Source organism: Cupressus sempervirens, chromosome 4 (genome assembly GCF_028749045.1).
Source record: "Cupressus sempervirens isolate cs-2001-9-10 chromosome 4, ASM2874904v1, whole genome shotgun sequence".
NCBI lineage: Eukaryota > Viridiplantae > Streptophyta > Pinopsida > Cupressales > Cupressaceae > Cupressus > Cupressus sempervirens.
In genome coordinates, this window is record NC_143121.1 from 894456614 (window position 1) to 894473299 (window position 16686).

Genomic DNA, 16686 nt, shown 5'->3' on the forward strand with positions numbered 1-16686 from the left:
AGTTTCAAATTTAAGAGATGTTGCTGGTGAAGAGAAGAAAAGTGTTGCAAGAGAAGAATTTGTTGATTTCATGGAGTCTTTACATAAGGAAGTGAAGCTGAAGTTGGAAAAAAGTAATCAAAAGTACAAGGAGAATGCTAATAAATCTAGAAGATATCATATTTTTGAAGTTGGCGATGGTTCATTTGAAGAAAGGAAGATTTCTAATTGGAACATATAATAAGATGAAGATGAAGAAGTTTGGACCTTGTAAGATCTTGAAGAAGTTTAACAATGGAAATGTTTATGAAGTTGAGTTACCCGATGACATGGATATATCTCCTATATTCAATATTGTTGATCTGTATAAGTATCATGAGTTAGATGATGAAGTTGTTGTACTTGATGTTTATCCTAAAATTTAGATTGAAATGGTTGAATAGATATTGGATCAGAGAGTTGGTAAAAGAACAAGAGGAAAAGACTACTATGAATATTTGGTGAAGTGCAAAAATAGACCAGTTGAAGATGCTACATGGATTTTTCAATCTGTGTTGGATTCAACTTAGGTTGTGACATCTCAATGATTTAGGAGAATCATTTCTTTCTACCCTAGTTGTCTGATGTAGGAGCATCCTGGGTTGATGTGTTATCCTACTCATTTATTTTCATTCTTCTCTTTGTTGCCAAGTTTCAATCATTTCCAAGTTGCAACAATTGCTGAGTGCTAGTAATTTTACAATTTAAGTCGTGTTTAGGTTATTCCACTTCATGTTAACACTCAAGTCCACATGTAATGACATCTCACCCTACACTGTGTAACAAGTTCCACAATGTGTGCCAAGCTATTCTTCATGTGCCAAGTTACCTAGTGTATGCCGAGTGACTCTTCATGTGACAAATTGTCCTGTGCATGCCAGGTGTCAACATTTTGGACATGATTTCTACATTTTTGGTGCAAGATGACTTGCAGGATTATTTTTGATCATGACATTTATGTTAATATCTTTTCTTGGGATGTATCTAGACCATTTTTGGGTTGGCCTTCCTGTTATGTAATGTTATAGAATGATCTATAAGTCATTTTGACAAGTATAAATAAAGAGTTTAGGCTTAGAGTTAGGGCAAATTTTGGGGAGTTTAGTACAGAACATAAAAGTTAGAAATTTTGTTACATATATTTCTGGAAGTCATGTTTTGATGCTGGATCTTTGATCTTGAATATATTTTTATTTAGCTTTAACCAAAAATGCCTTACAGTTGGGCATGTATCCTAATCATTTGATGACCTAATAAAAGAATATTATTCTCTCTCTCTCTCTCTCTCCCTTTGGTGTTATTCTCTTTGTGTTTTTGCTTTTGTTGTGTTAACTTTGCAAGGTTGGTTTGGATTGCTGGGTGTGCTTTTGGCCCTAGTTATTTCCATCCCCTCCTTGCATCAGTTTTATTTTTGATAAAAAAAATATGACATTTGTTGATATTTTGACGTAGCCTACCATCGAGGGTTAAAGAAGACCATCAAATCATCTATAGGAGTTGTTGATATTTCAACACGACCTATCGCCAATAGTATGATAGACCCATCAAATATTCTGTACTATGAGTAGATATTTTGGCATGGCCTACCATTGATGGAATGACAAACCCATCAAATCATCTATGGATTCCGTCGATATTTTAACATTTCAAACTTTTTGCATTGATGGGGATGTTTTTTGACAGAGTATTCTATCGATAAATTGATAGTTGTGGAGTGCGTCAAACTTTTAAAGAAATTATTTCAATGGTGTTTTTTGATGTGGAAGTGTCAAACTTTCAACTTCCAAGCATTAAAAAATAGGTCCAAATTTACTAGTGTCTCTTTCTAAAGCCACTCCTCCTTCTAGTATATTGCCACAGAATATTGCCATAGACTCTCTCTTGTGCCTTAATTTTTGATCAAAATTTTGAATGTCTATCTCTAACATATCTAAAATCAACTTCACATTATGTTGTAACTCTAGCATAGGAGTTTGATCTTCAATAGCTTTCATTTTAGCATTCAATTTTTCAAGATTGGTCAATAACCTCACTTGTGGACCTCTCATGTCAAACACTTTTTGTATTGTTTGAACACCATGTTCTTGCTTCTAAGCTAACAATTCCTTAGGTGCATTTTATTGTAAAACATTAAATTTTGTTGAACAATTTTAAACTCTTAGAAAGTGCATTGTTGTTTTCTATTAGCATTAACATACTTCCCTTGAACAAAATCAAAATTAAGAGGCATAAATGAAACACAAATTATGACATTTCCTTCATTGCACCCATATCTTCTCTTTATGTCCCTAAGCTAGATAATAATGTCTATTGGTTCTCATCAACAAATAAGATAATTAGTTCTCTTCCACTATCAAAACTTATCAATGGGAGAAAGATAGTCCAAATAGGTAATCAATATAAAATAGGAGTTGTGTTGATGCAGTAGATGGAGATATGTATGTATGTATATATGCATGTTTATATATGTATGTATGTATGTATGTACACACACCACACACACATATATTTATATATGTGTGTAAATACACACACACACACACATATTTATATGTATGTATATATATACATACACACATATGTGTGTGTCTATGTATGTATTTATGTATAGATGTATATAGAGAGATATTTTTTAAGGTTCTTATTACATCTTATCACAATAGAAGAATTGATCCAGTTGCATACATATTCTAGAATCTAAATAATAACAGAATAAAACTCACTCAACCCATGTGAAGTGACTTACCTCAAGATCCTGCACAAAAAATAATGCAGACTAGGAAAATTGGTAGAGTTCGCAATTTGTTTTACAAAAAAATTTCATAGCAAATATTTTTAGAAAGACACAAGCTTTAATCTAGTTAAATTGGTCTAGTGGCTGATTAGCTATGTTGGTTACAAATTCCTATAGAACTGTCATCATATTAGGTACACTAAAAAGAACAATCAACTATTCCTAGCTAGCAGGATTGAATATAGTTTTCCAAGGTGATAAAATTGCATATGAAGATGCATCACTTGCATGCTCTACATGAAGCACATTTCCCAACTTATAACGAATGGTTGGATATAAAGGCTTCATATGTTGTCCAAAGAATGGAAGCAAGGATGTAACCATGCATGTATTGGCATAGTCTCCCTCTAAGGATTCCAAGTATCTATTGTTGTTAATTTAGGCATCACTATATGATCCAAAATATTATGAAGTACTAAAGCTGGTAGTAAATTCTCTCATGTATCTATAAAAATAACATATGTTGAGGGTTCCTTGGCTTGTAAGAATTTGTAGCAACTATTCTCATTGCTAGAAGAATAAATTTAGTGAAGAGTTGAGTTTAAGGAGTTGAAGAAGTGAGTTCTTCTTCTATGTAAATGCCATAATCACGAGGGTCATTCCCTTGCAGAATCCTCTACCACAATGGAATTACTTGTAAACCATGTAAAGGATGTTGAAGTGGTTGCCAACCTTGAAACACTCTTATAAGAAATGGAAAAGAAAATTCAGATGCAATACATGACAAATTGCATAACTTGTAGTCCTCCCAATATTTGGACTATAAATTCTCAAAGACACTTGCAAGTGATTCCAATGTCATAGTACCTACTACAACACTTTCTTGGATTTTGTGTAGTGCTTCCATAATATACTCTATGTTGTCTAGTTGTTGTTTCTTGCATGCAGTCTCTTTCTAAACTTGCTCCTTCTCCTTTTGGTATGTTGCCACAAACTCTCTCTTGTGCCTTTAATTATGATCAAACTTCTAAATATCTACTTCTACCATATCTAGAATCAAATTAACATTGTGTTGTAACTCTTTCATAGGTCTTTGATCCTTGATATCTTTTATTTCAACATTCAAGTTTTCAAGATTGGTCAACACCCTCACTTGCAGACCTCTCATGTCAAGCACTTTCTATACCATTTCAACAACATGTTCTTGCTTATGAGCTAACAGTTCTTTCGGTGAATTTTCTTATAAAACATTAATTTTGTTAAACAATTGTAAACTCTTAGAAAGTGTGTTGTTATTTTCTATTAGCATTGATGGGCTTCCATTGAAAAAAATCAAAATGAGGAGGCATAAATGATACACAAATTATGATATTTCCTTCATTGCTCATGTATCTTCTCTTTATGTCCCTAAGCTAGACAATAATATCTATTGGTTCTCATCAAAAACTAAGATAATTAGTTCTTTTCCACTATCAAAAATTATAAATGCAAGAAGGATAGTCCAAATAAGTAATCAATATGAAATGGGAGTTGTGTTGATGCAATAGATGGAGATATAAATGGAGCATATTTATAGGGGTGAGATGGGTCAATCATTGGTTGAGAAATGTGATGAATAGGGATGAAATGCAAAGGTGGGATGTTGAAAAGGAATAATCAAGAGTGTTAGTTCAATTGGCATCAATTCAACCTTAGACTCCTCAAATACAATAGAGTATGAATTGATGCACCTAGTTGAGACTTGTATAGTAAGTATAAATGTAGCTTTTAATTATAAGAAAAATTCAATAATAGTTTTTTTAGTATACTCTTTTATTTATGTCATTAAATACAATGCATATGTGTTAGTTTTATAGAGGATGTTGAATAGGTTTAAGGGCCATGCCCTAGATGATGATACTTCAGGTGGTTCAAGTACATCACATGTTCTATCCTACACTTGTGTTTTGATTGAACAATATATTTTTTAAAACTCTAATGATCTTGTTTCTTTGTGCTCTAACAATCTTATTTTTCAAATCCTAGCATTAATCCTATGCTCACTACACCACTTACTACAAGGAACAAGACTGAAGAGCTAATGCCAACTATGATATCAACAACACGTAGCATAGCCACATATGTGATGGGAACACCTATTGGTAAGTATATTCATCTTTTCTATCTCATTTTTTATGTGTTGATTTCTCTTGAACTATTTATTCGTAGGGGACATTTTGTAATATTGGATTCATGTTATGCAGGAGGTGATGAGGACATTCTTGAATGTACCTATGTTAGATGTACGAGAATACTAAAGAATCATGATCAATTACTTGTGAGAAATGAAGACGGGCTTCCCCTAAGAGTAGCCCAAATTCTAGTTACTTGATCATTTCTTAAAGATTTTAGATGTTAACAGAGAATTTAGATTAGGTACAAAAAAATGAACAATCAATTGATCCTAGCTAGTAGGATCAAATACAATGTTACAAGGTGATAAAATTGCATATGCAGATGCATGCCAGGCACGAAGTGCATTCTCCAACTTATAATGAATGGTTGGATATAAAGGCTCCATACACTGGAATAAAAATGGAAGCCAAGGATGTAACCATGCATGTATTGGCACAGTCTCCCTATGAGGATCCTAAGTATCTACTGCTACTATTAATTTGGGCATCACTATATGATCCAAAATGTTATTAAGTACTGAATCTAGTAGTGACTTCTCCCATGTCTCAAGAAATGTAGCATAGGTCCAAGGTCCCTTGGCTCTCATTAATTTTTAGTAGATATTCTCACTACTGGAAGAATAACTTCAGTGAAGAGTTGAGTGTAAGGAGATGAAGCATCAAGTTTTTCTTTTATGTAAATTCCATAATCATGAGGCTCATTCCTTTGTATAAGCCTCTGCCACATTGAAATTGCCTCTAAACCATGCAAAGGATGTTGAGGTGGTTTCCAACCTTGAAGCACTCTCATAAGAAATGGCAATGCAAATGCATATGCAGTACATGAAAAATTGTACAACTTGTAGTCCTCCTGATATTTGGACTATAAATTCTCAAAGACACTTGTAAGTGATTCCGATGTCATAATACCTACTAGAACACTTTCTTGGATTCTATCTAGTGCTCCCATAACATCCTATATGTTTTTTAGGTGTTGTTTCTACCATGTAGTCTCCTTTTGAAGTCACTCCTCTTTCTGGTATATTTCCATAGACTCTCTCTCATGCCTTAAATTCAAATCAAATTTTTGAATATCTCCCTCTACCATATCTAAAATCAACTTTACATTGTGTTGTAACTCTAGAAAAGGTGTTTGATCCTGGATAGATTTGATTTCAACATTTCAACATTCACTTTTTAAAGTTTCCTCTTTATTATATTTTTGGTTTATCAACGATTTCCTCTAGTTCTATTACAATGCATCTCAACTAGTTGCTCCAATGATGCAATCATCCATCTATTTCCAAATTGTGCAAGCACTTGTTGTTTTAAAGAATCTAGATAGATATTGATAATTCCAAAGCCATAAACCTGAAGACCATCATGTGTGTGTCTTACTTTAGGGAAAAAATCAATATCATGTTCTTGTGCATATGTTTCAATTACTTTCTTAAAACACAATTGAAGTGTGCCCATGGAATTATTCAGGTGAATCCCACTATGTATCCATAGAAGCTGAGGCTTACTATTGAACATATGTTGTTACTTCTTGTTGCTACTGAAGTGCCTCAAATTGGTATTGCTTCATCACACTTAGATAGGTTACATTATCTCTAGCCTGAGGTTGTCCCTCAGTCATACCCTCTACAACTTGGTCCACCATTTCAAGGACTACATTTAGTTAACTTCTTATCCTCCCATTAGCAAGACGTTTGGGAAAAAATAGTACTTTCCACTCTAGAAACCCCTATGTTCATTTAAATTAGGACTTGAATAAAGCCAATAATACAAAACTTGCTGCCATTTTGGAAAAAATGTTGCCTCCAACAGTACGATCATATGATAAATTGGAATAATAGATGCCGAAGCCATAACCCAATTAAATTGGTCTAGTTGCTGATTAGCTAGGTTGATTATAAATTCCTATAGAACTATCATCAGATTAGGTACAATAAAATGAATAATTAGTTGTTCATAGCTAGCAAGATCAAATATAGTTTTCCAAGGTGATAAAATTACATATGCAGATGCATCACTTGCATGCCAGGCATGAAGCACATTCCCCAAGTTATAATGAATGGTTAGATATAAAGGCTCCATACGTAGGCCAAAAAATGGAAATATACCATAAACAACATTAAAGGAATCACATGGTTTCCCATGTAGCAACTATGATCTGAAAGAAATATTTTTATTATTAATAATTCATGAAGTCATGACAGTTTCAATGACCGAATTTTCCTTGCACATCATAGCTGTCGCAACAATGTCGTAACTATGAAAAAATGATTTGACATATAACCATCACTTATATAGTGCCACTATCAGATATATACAACAATTTTGATGATCAACTAGGAGTTGACACCCTTGTAATTACAATAGAGAACTGTCACAATTATGACATTGTGAACATTAACTCTTGTCCCTCCCTTCTTCCAAGTTATGACAGTGTCAACTATCACCATTATGATGATTTCCCTCAATATTGAAATTTGTGAAAACAAATGTCTGATGGTTGTTTGACAGGAGAAAATTCATGGTTCTATTGCTAGGTGTAATACCCCAAAATTGGCTCATTGCCATGATCACCAATTCTGGTCTATTTTAATCAATACTAAGTCCTATGTCAATAGGCAATTCTAGTTCTGATTATCACTACTTGACTTAATTGTCAAATGCAAAAAACCTGAATTTGCATTAATTAGACTATCTATTTAATTCCTAAAGTATCGACTCATATTAGTCACATTAAACCTATTGATTAAGATTTAATTTAATTTAAAGTATTTATACTTTAATTTAATTAAATTATATCCTAAGGCTAATGTACTAGGGAATTAAAATATTTAATTTAATATTATGCTCACTTCAATTAATTGAATTAGACTATTCAATTAAATGAAAAAGGTATTTTTGAGGTCATATCTCACCTATTAAATTAAATAATATCTTTAAAATCTTCTCTTCAGTTCTAAATAGAAATTCTGAGTGAACTACTTCTAAAAAATGGAATCAATCTAGTTAACTTGTTCTCACACTCACGAAAAGTTTAGTTAACTACTCATCACACTCAGATTTGAAACACTTAACTTCACCTACACAAGGAAGTTTCCATTTCAATTGAATCTTGGCTTCAATCCCGACTGTCGGTCTGAGTTAATCTCAACTGTTGATTCATTCTAGGAATTCTATTTAAGAGACTCCTAATTCCTCATTACAAAGGTTGGATTGAATTTCTATCGAATCTCTGCTGAATTGTGTACTCATTTAATCTCATTTTCATAAGCTTTCATTTTCCATAGATTAAATGTCATTTAGATTTAATATGCATACATCTAGTTAATTTTATTTTATATGTTCGTAGGATAATTGTATATCTCATTTAGATTACTTGCACACTCATATAGACTTAATTGCATTTAAACTCTTCATTCTAGAATAGTCTGGTTGCCTACATCTCAAATCTGAGAACATAAACAGGCAAAACCCTTCTAGATAGAAGGCAACAGGTCATCTTGCAGGACTCCTCTTGGGTGAACAATCTCATGTTCATTCTAGGATGAATCTACATACAAGGACCGTGTTGAAGTGTGTGTGTGAAGTCTGAGGCCACATTCTGCATATACATTTCTGGCACCCACTGTGGGGTTGAGAAAAATAGTTTTCTGGCCTCATTTATTTCATTTTTTGTCATTTTTTATTATTTTGTCCATATTGTTTCGTATAGATTCTCGAATTTTTGTGCGAGAAATTTCATTTTCACATGAAGATTTGAAGGGTTTTGCACGTGTCTGAAAAAATTCTCGCACGAAAAATTGCCTAATTACGCAAGTCTTCACGTGACACCTCATTTTCTCGCTCGGGTCGATGAAAGATTTCACGTGAAATTCTGAAATAGCAAGGTTCATTTTCTTATTTTTAGCATGCTATTTGTTACATTTCACTAATGTTTTTCCTCTGAAGTATTATCGTTCTATTTTTTTGGTTTTCTGCAGCTTAATGGTTGTCTACATGAAATTTGACCAAGATTCCTTTACATGAACCATTCAAAACATGAACTAACAGTTTGTTTGCCAGATGATTGTTGAAGATATGTTTGTCAAAGCTCACATCTTAAAACCCACAAAACAATGTGTTTTCTTTCCTATTTTCAAAACATAGTCTAATTAAGGCTTGTGAACTTCCTAGGGTGCAAGACAAAAGAATTGGGGATTATGCTCTTCACCACTTGGAGGTCATGACCAAGGGTGAATAAAAAACCTAGATGCTTTTGAAAGATGGCATTCCAAAGAAGGCAAGCAGCTTAGCGGTTCTCTTGTGTTAATTCTTTTTGATGATGAGATGATGGTTTCCTTTCAAGGGAATCAAAACCTTTAGGAAGAATAAGTCTAGATTGATTAAGATAAGTCGATAATTAACCTATTTTATGTGTTTGGGTGAGAATGTAAGGTAGAGGAGTATGCTCTTTCCCTTTGAGGGAAATCAGAAACTTTGACCCTTGTGTTCAAACCACCAGTCTGAGTCAATCCTTTAGAGGGCCTACTAGAGTGATCCAACCTTTAGGAATGACCCAAGTGAGCACACTCCTTTACTCAGAGATTCCAACTCACTATAATCAAGATGCTTTGTAGAGTGAAAGACTCCAAAGATGGATTAATTTCTTTCCCTTGATTCTTGATATTGCTTATCAAGAGGAAGCTCTATCTATTGCATTGGCTGACGTCGGCCCCAGTCTTGCTAAGCAAGTGTGTGCACTCTTAGATACTAGTGTGGGTTGCTGGTCTCAACTTCGCTTGTAGAGCCACTAGGGATTAGTTCGAATAGAAGCCAAGTAAAAACCTCTTACTTAGAAGCTACCCGGTTCACCTCTGAAATGAGGCATAATCTTTATGCAAGGAGGGGGAAGAATCTCTCTTGTAGAACTCACCATAGGCATGCTACTAGACATTGGAAGGTGGTATACGTGCTTGTCCCCTACCACAAGGGCACTCATTTAGTGTATACCATTGAGTCCTTTGAATATACCAAAAACATGGGCACCCTCTAGGGTGTTACATAGCTATGTGAGGTACACACATGCACATAGGGTGTGAGATAAAGGTTTTTCCTTCTCTACCATTTTCTATTTCTAGGGATAAAGCGTGTTTGTTATTGAGTCATAAACAATCTGAACCTATCTAAAACAAACAAAGGTCAAGACTCCCTTGTCCCTCTAAGTTGCTTTGCCCTTAGTTGGATTGTATTTGGCTACTGCTTGTTTCCTGTATTCTACTGAAAACACTTTGTTTCACTTTAAAATCCAACATCAATTTCACAAGTCTGAAAGTAAACCTGCATTCTATCTATTATCAGTCAAACAAACCTGCAATCTATTTGAAACTATCCAAAATTGTTCAAAATCTCTTTGAATTCTAATCTATTATTAGTCTGGTCCTGAATTTCACACACAGTCTTGCATTTCTTCATGTGAGAACTCACTTTTTCGTGCGAGCTAGTTTAGGTTTTCACGCAAGAACTTGTGTGTGCTAGTGCGAGATCTTGTCAAGTGTCTTTGTTGAACCTATCACTTCTTCATGCAAACTGGAGCACATCCTCTTGTGAATTTAAATTGTTGTTCTATAATGTTGTGTCACCCAACGTACTTTCTCACGTGCCTCACAGAGAATCTTCATGCGAGACCTTGTTTTAAAACTGTCAAATCAACTTATTCGACCAATCTACGATCTATTTTCAGCCTGTTTCCTACATTGAGTTGTCCCTTCCCTATTTGTGAACAGTCCTTAGACAATGACATTTAGCTTAGCTAAAGATCGGTGTTCCGTACTTTGACTAGTCTCACCTTTTAGTTGTCTTGATTCTTGTTCTTTATTGCTTGCCATACTCTGCATTATCATAGTCATAAGCTTTGGCTGTTCTAGCCTTCAAATTAGATTATTCATGCCTTAGTATACAATACTCTTACCTTGTCCTACTGAGACTAAGTTTTAGTGCAATCCTTGTCCAAGTTCTTGCTTCTTGTCCTTGTCTATGACTGTCATGACAAGCTTCTTGTCCTTGTCTATGACTGTCGCGACTAGTCTCACCTTTTAGTTGTCTTTATTCTTCTTCTTTAGTGCTTGTCATACTCCACGTTATGATAGTCATAACCTTTGGTTGTTCTAGCCTTCAAATTAGATTATTTGTGCCTTAGTATACAATACTCTTACCTTGTCCTATTGAGACTAAGTTTTAGTGCAGTCCTTGTCTAGGTTCTTGCTTCTTGTCCTTGTCTATGACTATTGCGACAAGGAGTGGCAATGTGTTTTATCCTCTTAGATTTAAGTGAGGTCATGCTTGGGGTCATAATCATGGCAGAGGTCACCTTCCTTTTGATACATGATTTGCATCTAGTTCATCCACTAAGGCATCTTCATGATCTCCCTCACCCGTCAGGGAACCTCAAGTCCAACGAAGATTCTCCATAAACTTGCAACAAACCAAGAACCCTTTGCATCAAGAGGATCTTGAGACTAACAAAGGTCCCATACCCCCAAACAACATGGTTGACTTCCTTTTCAAAGGACCTTTTGAGTCATAACATACTGAAACAGAACACATTCCTACAATGGCTAATCGTGAACCTAAACATGATAGTCACAAAAAACATCAAGAACCACTTAGGAATGACAAAGAGAAAGACCATGACCTGGATGATGAATAGGAAGAGGTGGAAATAATTCCTGAACACATACCAAAATGTCGAAGAGACAAAAACTTTCAAAGGTCATGGAAATCTTACTCAACGAAGATAAAGAAAAGTACTTTCTCAAACTTGCCCAAGAGGGAGCTAAGTTACCTTCTCATTTCAATGTGGAAACCATCGTCATGCCTGAAGAGGAAATCGAGACCTCCAAACTTCAAAAAAAACTAAAAATCATGCAAGACCAACTGGCTTAGATGATGCATGAGAAAGAAAAACTCGCAAAAACATACACATTAGATGCTCTTTGTCAATTTCCATTTGACAAGAGCATAAACATGCCTCCCTTCCCATGAGGTGTAGAACTACCTAAGTACAACAAGTACTTTGGCACCACTAATCCCCAAGATCACTTGTGGGAATTTTGTGCCTTATGTATGGAGTTTATGCATGACTAGACATATCTTATGTGTTTATTCACCAAAAATCTAGGTGGTAAGGCTTTGGAGTGGTTCTCACACTTGCCTCCTAGTATCAAGACATTTGACAAAATTGCCAACTTATTTGTCCAACAGTATTCTCATAACATTCAAAACCCTATCAATATTTGAGATCTATGTAACCTTAAGAAAAAAGTTGGGGAGCCCTTCCTCACATTCCTCCAGAGGTGGAGACAACTATACACTAAATATTCATGCAAGATTCCAGAAATAGAAAAGCTTAACATCTTCACTGATAATCTCCTACTTGATTTTGGGTATAGAGTCCAACTTCAAGGTCTCTGTACCTTTGAAAGACATGATCACACAGGCTATCCACATCAAGGAATTTATGGTAAAAAAGGGTGAACTTATTCTTCAGAAGGACACAAAACAAGGTTCCACCTCCAACAAGGATAAAACAAAATATGTCAACAAGAACCGAGAAATTGTACATGATGGCATTGTTGACAATGTCACTCCCAAACTTGCTAAGGCGGCATTTAATCTCATAGATGGTCTCAATGCGGAAAAAAATGTTGAGAAGCCTCCTCTTGACAATAAGACATCTAGGAACAAACTAAAAAACTCATCGGCCACATGCCCTAAGCGAGAGTATACACCCCTGGGTGAACCTTTGGATGTGGTTTACAAAACATTGTTACAACACAAGCTTATTTCACCACTGGACAACCCTCATCCCTATGATCCGCAACCATGCCCACCATGGTGGAATGAAACCTCATTCTATGAGTATCACCAAAATAAGGGGCACAAAACTAGTAACTGCATAAACTTGCACCATAAAGTCCAGGACATGATTGATGATGGTGAAGTTGTGGTAGATGGACATAACAAGAACTTGGATCACAAGGACTTCAAAGAGCCTTTCTTGGCCTATGAAAAAGGAGAGAGTTCAAAACCAAAACCCAACAACAAGGTCAGCTATGGGTACTTCAATGATTACAATGTGATCAATATGGTTGAACCTATGGATTCTGAGTACTGTGATGTCATGACCATTAAGGGCAAATAAAATAACGATAAAACCAAGACATCATTTATCTTGAGAGGCCCTACTCCCAACACAATAGATAACACATCCTCACAAATCTGTGCTAATGCTGTTACCCACTCTCACACCGAATTGGTGCTTAAAGGCCTTGCATCTTCTACTCTTGATCTTGAATAGCATAAAGACAAAGCCCTTGCTGGTCCATCCGGCAAAGGTGCAAAAGTCACAAGAAATTCAACAACAACTAGTTATAGTGTTCTGAATCAATTGAAATGAACTAATGCTCAAATCTCCATCTTTGAGCTACTTAAAATCTCACCTACTCATAGGCAGATTTTGGATAAAGCCCTCATTGAGGCAAATGTTCCTCAAGATTTTGATCTTAAGTGATTTCAATCTATGGTAGGTCACCTAACCTCACCTTATTTTATGTCCTTCTCTGAGGAGGATGATAACTCACTAAGTCACATATAAATTAACCTCTACATATTGAGGTTATGATACATCATACACGTGTTCGTTGGGTACTCATCGATAATGACACTGGCCTAAGCATTATCTCTATTTCTTTGCTTAGACAATTGAATTATTTTGAGGGCTCTATTGATCCTCGATGCAAGATCACTATCAAAACCTATGATAATGTTGAACGAAAGTCTCTAGGTCTTGTGGTCTTACCTATTCATGTCGGTCCTATAGAAAGGGATGTCACCTGTCAAGTGCTCGACATTCCCTTGGCTTATAACATTATGCTAGGATTGCCATGGATACATGAGATGTGCGTCATGCCTTCCACATACCACCGATGCATTAAATTCCCATTTCATGGCTCCGAAGTCACTATTCCTGCCACTACTAGCTGTACCTATAATATGCTCAAAGCTACTAAAATTTTTGTCCTTGCTAACTGGGAATCCACTGATTATCATGATAAAAAGCTGAAACAAATCAAGCAATCATTCAAATTGAAAGAAACTAGCATGGGAGAGTACCATATTGAACTAGTGCTATCATTAACATCTCTTCCAAAGTCTCCTCATCATTATGGGAGAACCTCAGAGACAAAGAAGCCTTTTGTGATAACAACTCAAACCAGGTATAATGACACTTTTGTGAAGGCTACAGTTCCCCTAGAGGATGAAAATTAAAATAGAGCCATTGCTGCATGGCTTTACAGAGAAGAGACTCCAGTAGACTTAGCAGAGCAAGCCCGAGAGATCATTCCTGAGAAATATGGGCCTAGTCTCAGGGTTATGAAGTGTTTTGGCTATAAGGGAACTAGCCCTATTAGGTTCAATAACAACAACATAATTGATCCTATTAAGGCAATAGCTCAAAGAAACAATGTTACAACTAGTTTAGGCTTTAAGAAGGATCCCTTTCATTTGGGAGCTAACAAATTCATACCAAAACCTGAGAATTCATCTAGAAATGAGTCACGAGCTAAATGAAATACTTAAGAGAAACAATCTAATGCTGAGCATCCCTATCCTTATCCTATCCCTCATGATCTTGCTAAATTATTTGCTAAGCTAGATAACTTTGTGCCATGTATTAGCACTATGGATGATACTAGTGATTCTTCTAAGGACAATATTGATCAACCCAAAGCTCATTTAGAAAAGGGAGAGTCTAGTCAGTCATTACATATTGAGTACCTATGTAAGAACCCAGATTATGAAGGTGACTATGTCCCTATCATTGTTGGGGAGTTCTAAAGTCTCTCACCATGTAGCACTGATTCTAAGGAATATGAGTTTGACTCTCTTTCACAGGTGACTACTGATAAAGACATTGACCAAGTTCATGTCTATGAAAACCAAATCAAAGTGGGTGAAATTTCTAGGGTTAGGTCAGATGGGTTTGATCCAACTAGTTTCCTAGAGTCATCAATTGTTGACATTAATACTCAGAGGCATTCGAACATACTTGTGGAAAAAGTCACCATAGGTCTTGAATTAATGGTCCAAGCACTTAATGACTACACCATAAATGCAATCGAACTAGTCACTACTCTTTCACTCACACATTCTTGAGCTTATAGACTAGAAGCCTAATGCATCTAGTGAAGTCTCCACATTTCAGAATGACTATGCTCTTGCCTACTACCTAAATGCTATTGAACCCATAATATCTTCCACTGATGAATAAAGCATCAACATGACTAAAGATGATGTCAAATATCTTAGTCATACAATTAAAAAGAAAAAATGCAAAAGGTTTGATGGTGAAAACCACATTGTCATAGTATCAGAACCCAAAAAAGTAAAAAAAAAAGACATATCCAAGGATGAAAACCTCTCTAAGACACCCACGGATGAGATATTTGATGCACTTCCAAGTCATTTTCAGGAGAGATCATTAGTTTTGATAGAGATGACATAGCCAATTGACCTGGGTATAGAAGAACATCCTAATATGATACATTTGGCATAGTTACTGTTTCCTAAAGAAAAGGAAGAGTTCATTGCCTTTTTCTGAGAGAAGAAGATAAATTTTTCTTGGACATATTATGACATACTAGGACTAGATCCTAATCTTATCATGCATCACTTGTCCATCGCAGCAGGCATCAAACTAGTTAAATAGAAACTTCAGAAAATGCATCCTCACATTGCATTGCTCGTCAAAGCAGAACTAGAGAAGCTTCTAAAAGCTGGTTTCATCCGCATAATTGATTATGCCAAATGGATATCTAATATTGTTCCAGTCTCTAAGCATGATAAATCGATCAGAGTTTGTACTGACTTTTGTGATCTCAACTTGGCATATCCAAAGGATGATTTTCCACTTCCCAAAATTGATATGATAGTGGACATGGCAACATGATATGAGATGTAGTCATTGATGGATGAGTTTTCTGGTTACAATCAGATAAAAATTGTGCCAGAAGATCAAGAGAATACTACTTTTACATGTGCATGGGGAACCTTCTGCTGGAATGTAATGCCATTTAGCTTGAAAAATGTTGGTGTGAGCTATTAGAGAGCAGTAACTACAATCTTCCATGACATGATGCATAAGACCATGGAGGACTACGTGGATGATACCTTGATCAAAAGTGCAAAACACAATACTCATCTGCAAGATTTGGGACCCACCCTAGATCGCATGGAAAAATTTAGTCTTTGGCTCAATCCTAAGAAATGCACATTTGGTGTCACATTAGGAAAGTTGCTGGGATATATTGTGTTTGCAAAAGGAATTGAGGTGGATCCAAAGAAAGTTCAAGCAGTTATGGATATGCCTTTGCCTTGAAATATCAGTCAGATGAGAGGTCTACAAGGAAGACTCCAATCTATTCACAGGTTCATTTCATAGTTGGTAGATAGATCATAACCATTCACAAAGACTTTACATAAGGTTGTGAAATTTAACTAGAGTTAGGATTGTGAGAAAAGGTTAAAATAGATTAAACAATATCTTGCAAATCCACCAATCTTGATGCCTCCTATCTATGGGAATCTTTTCATTTTGTACATTTTAGTAACTAAAACATCACTGGGAATCCTATTAGCTCAAGAAGACATTGATAACAAAGAGAGAGCTATTTACTAGTTGAGTTGCACACTAACCTCGTATGAGAGGAACTACATCATCATTGA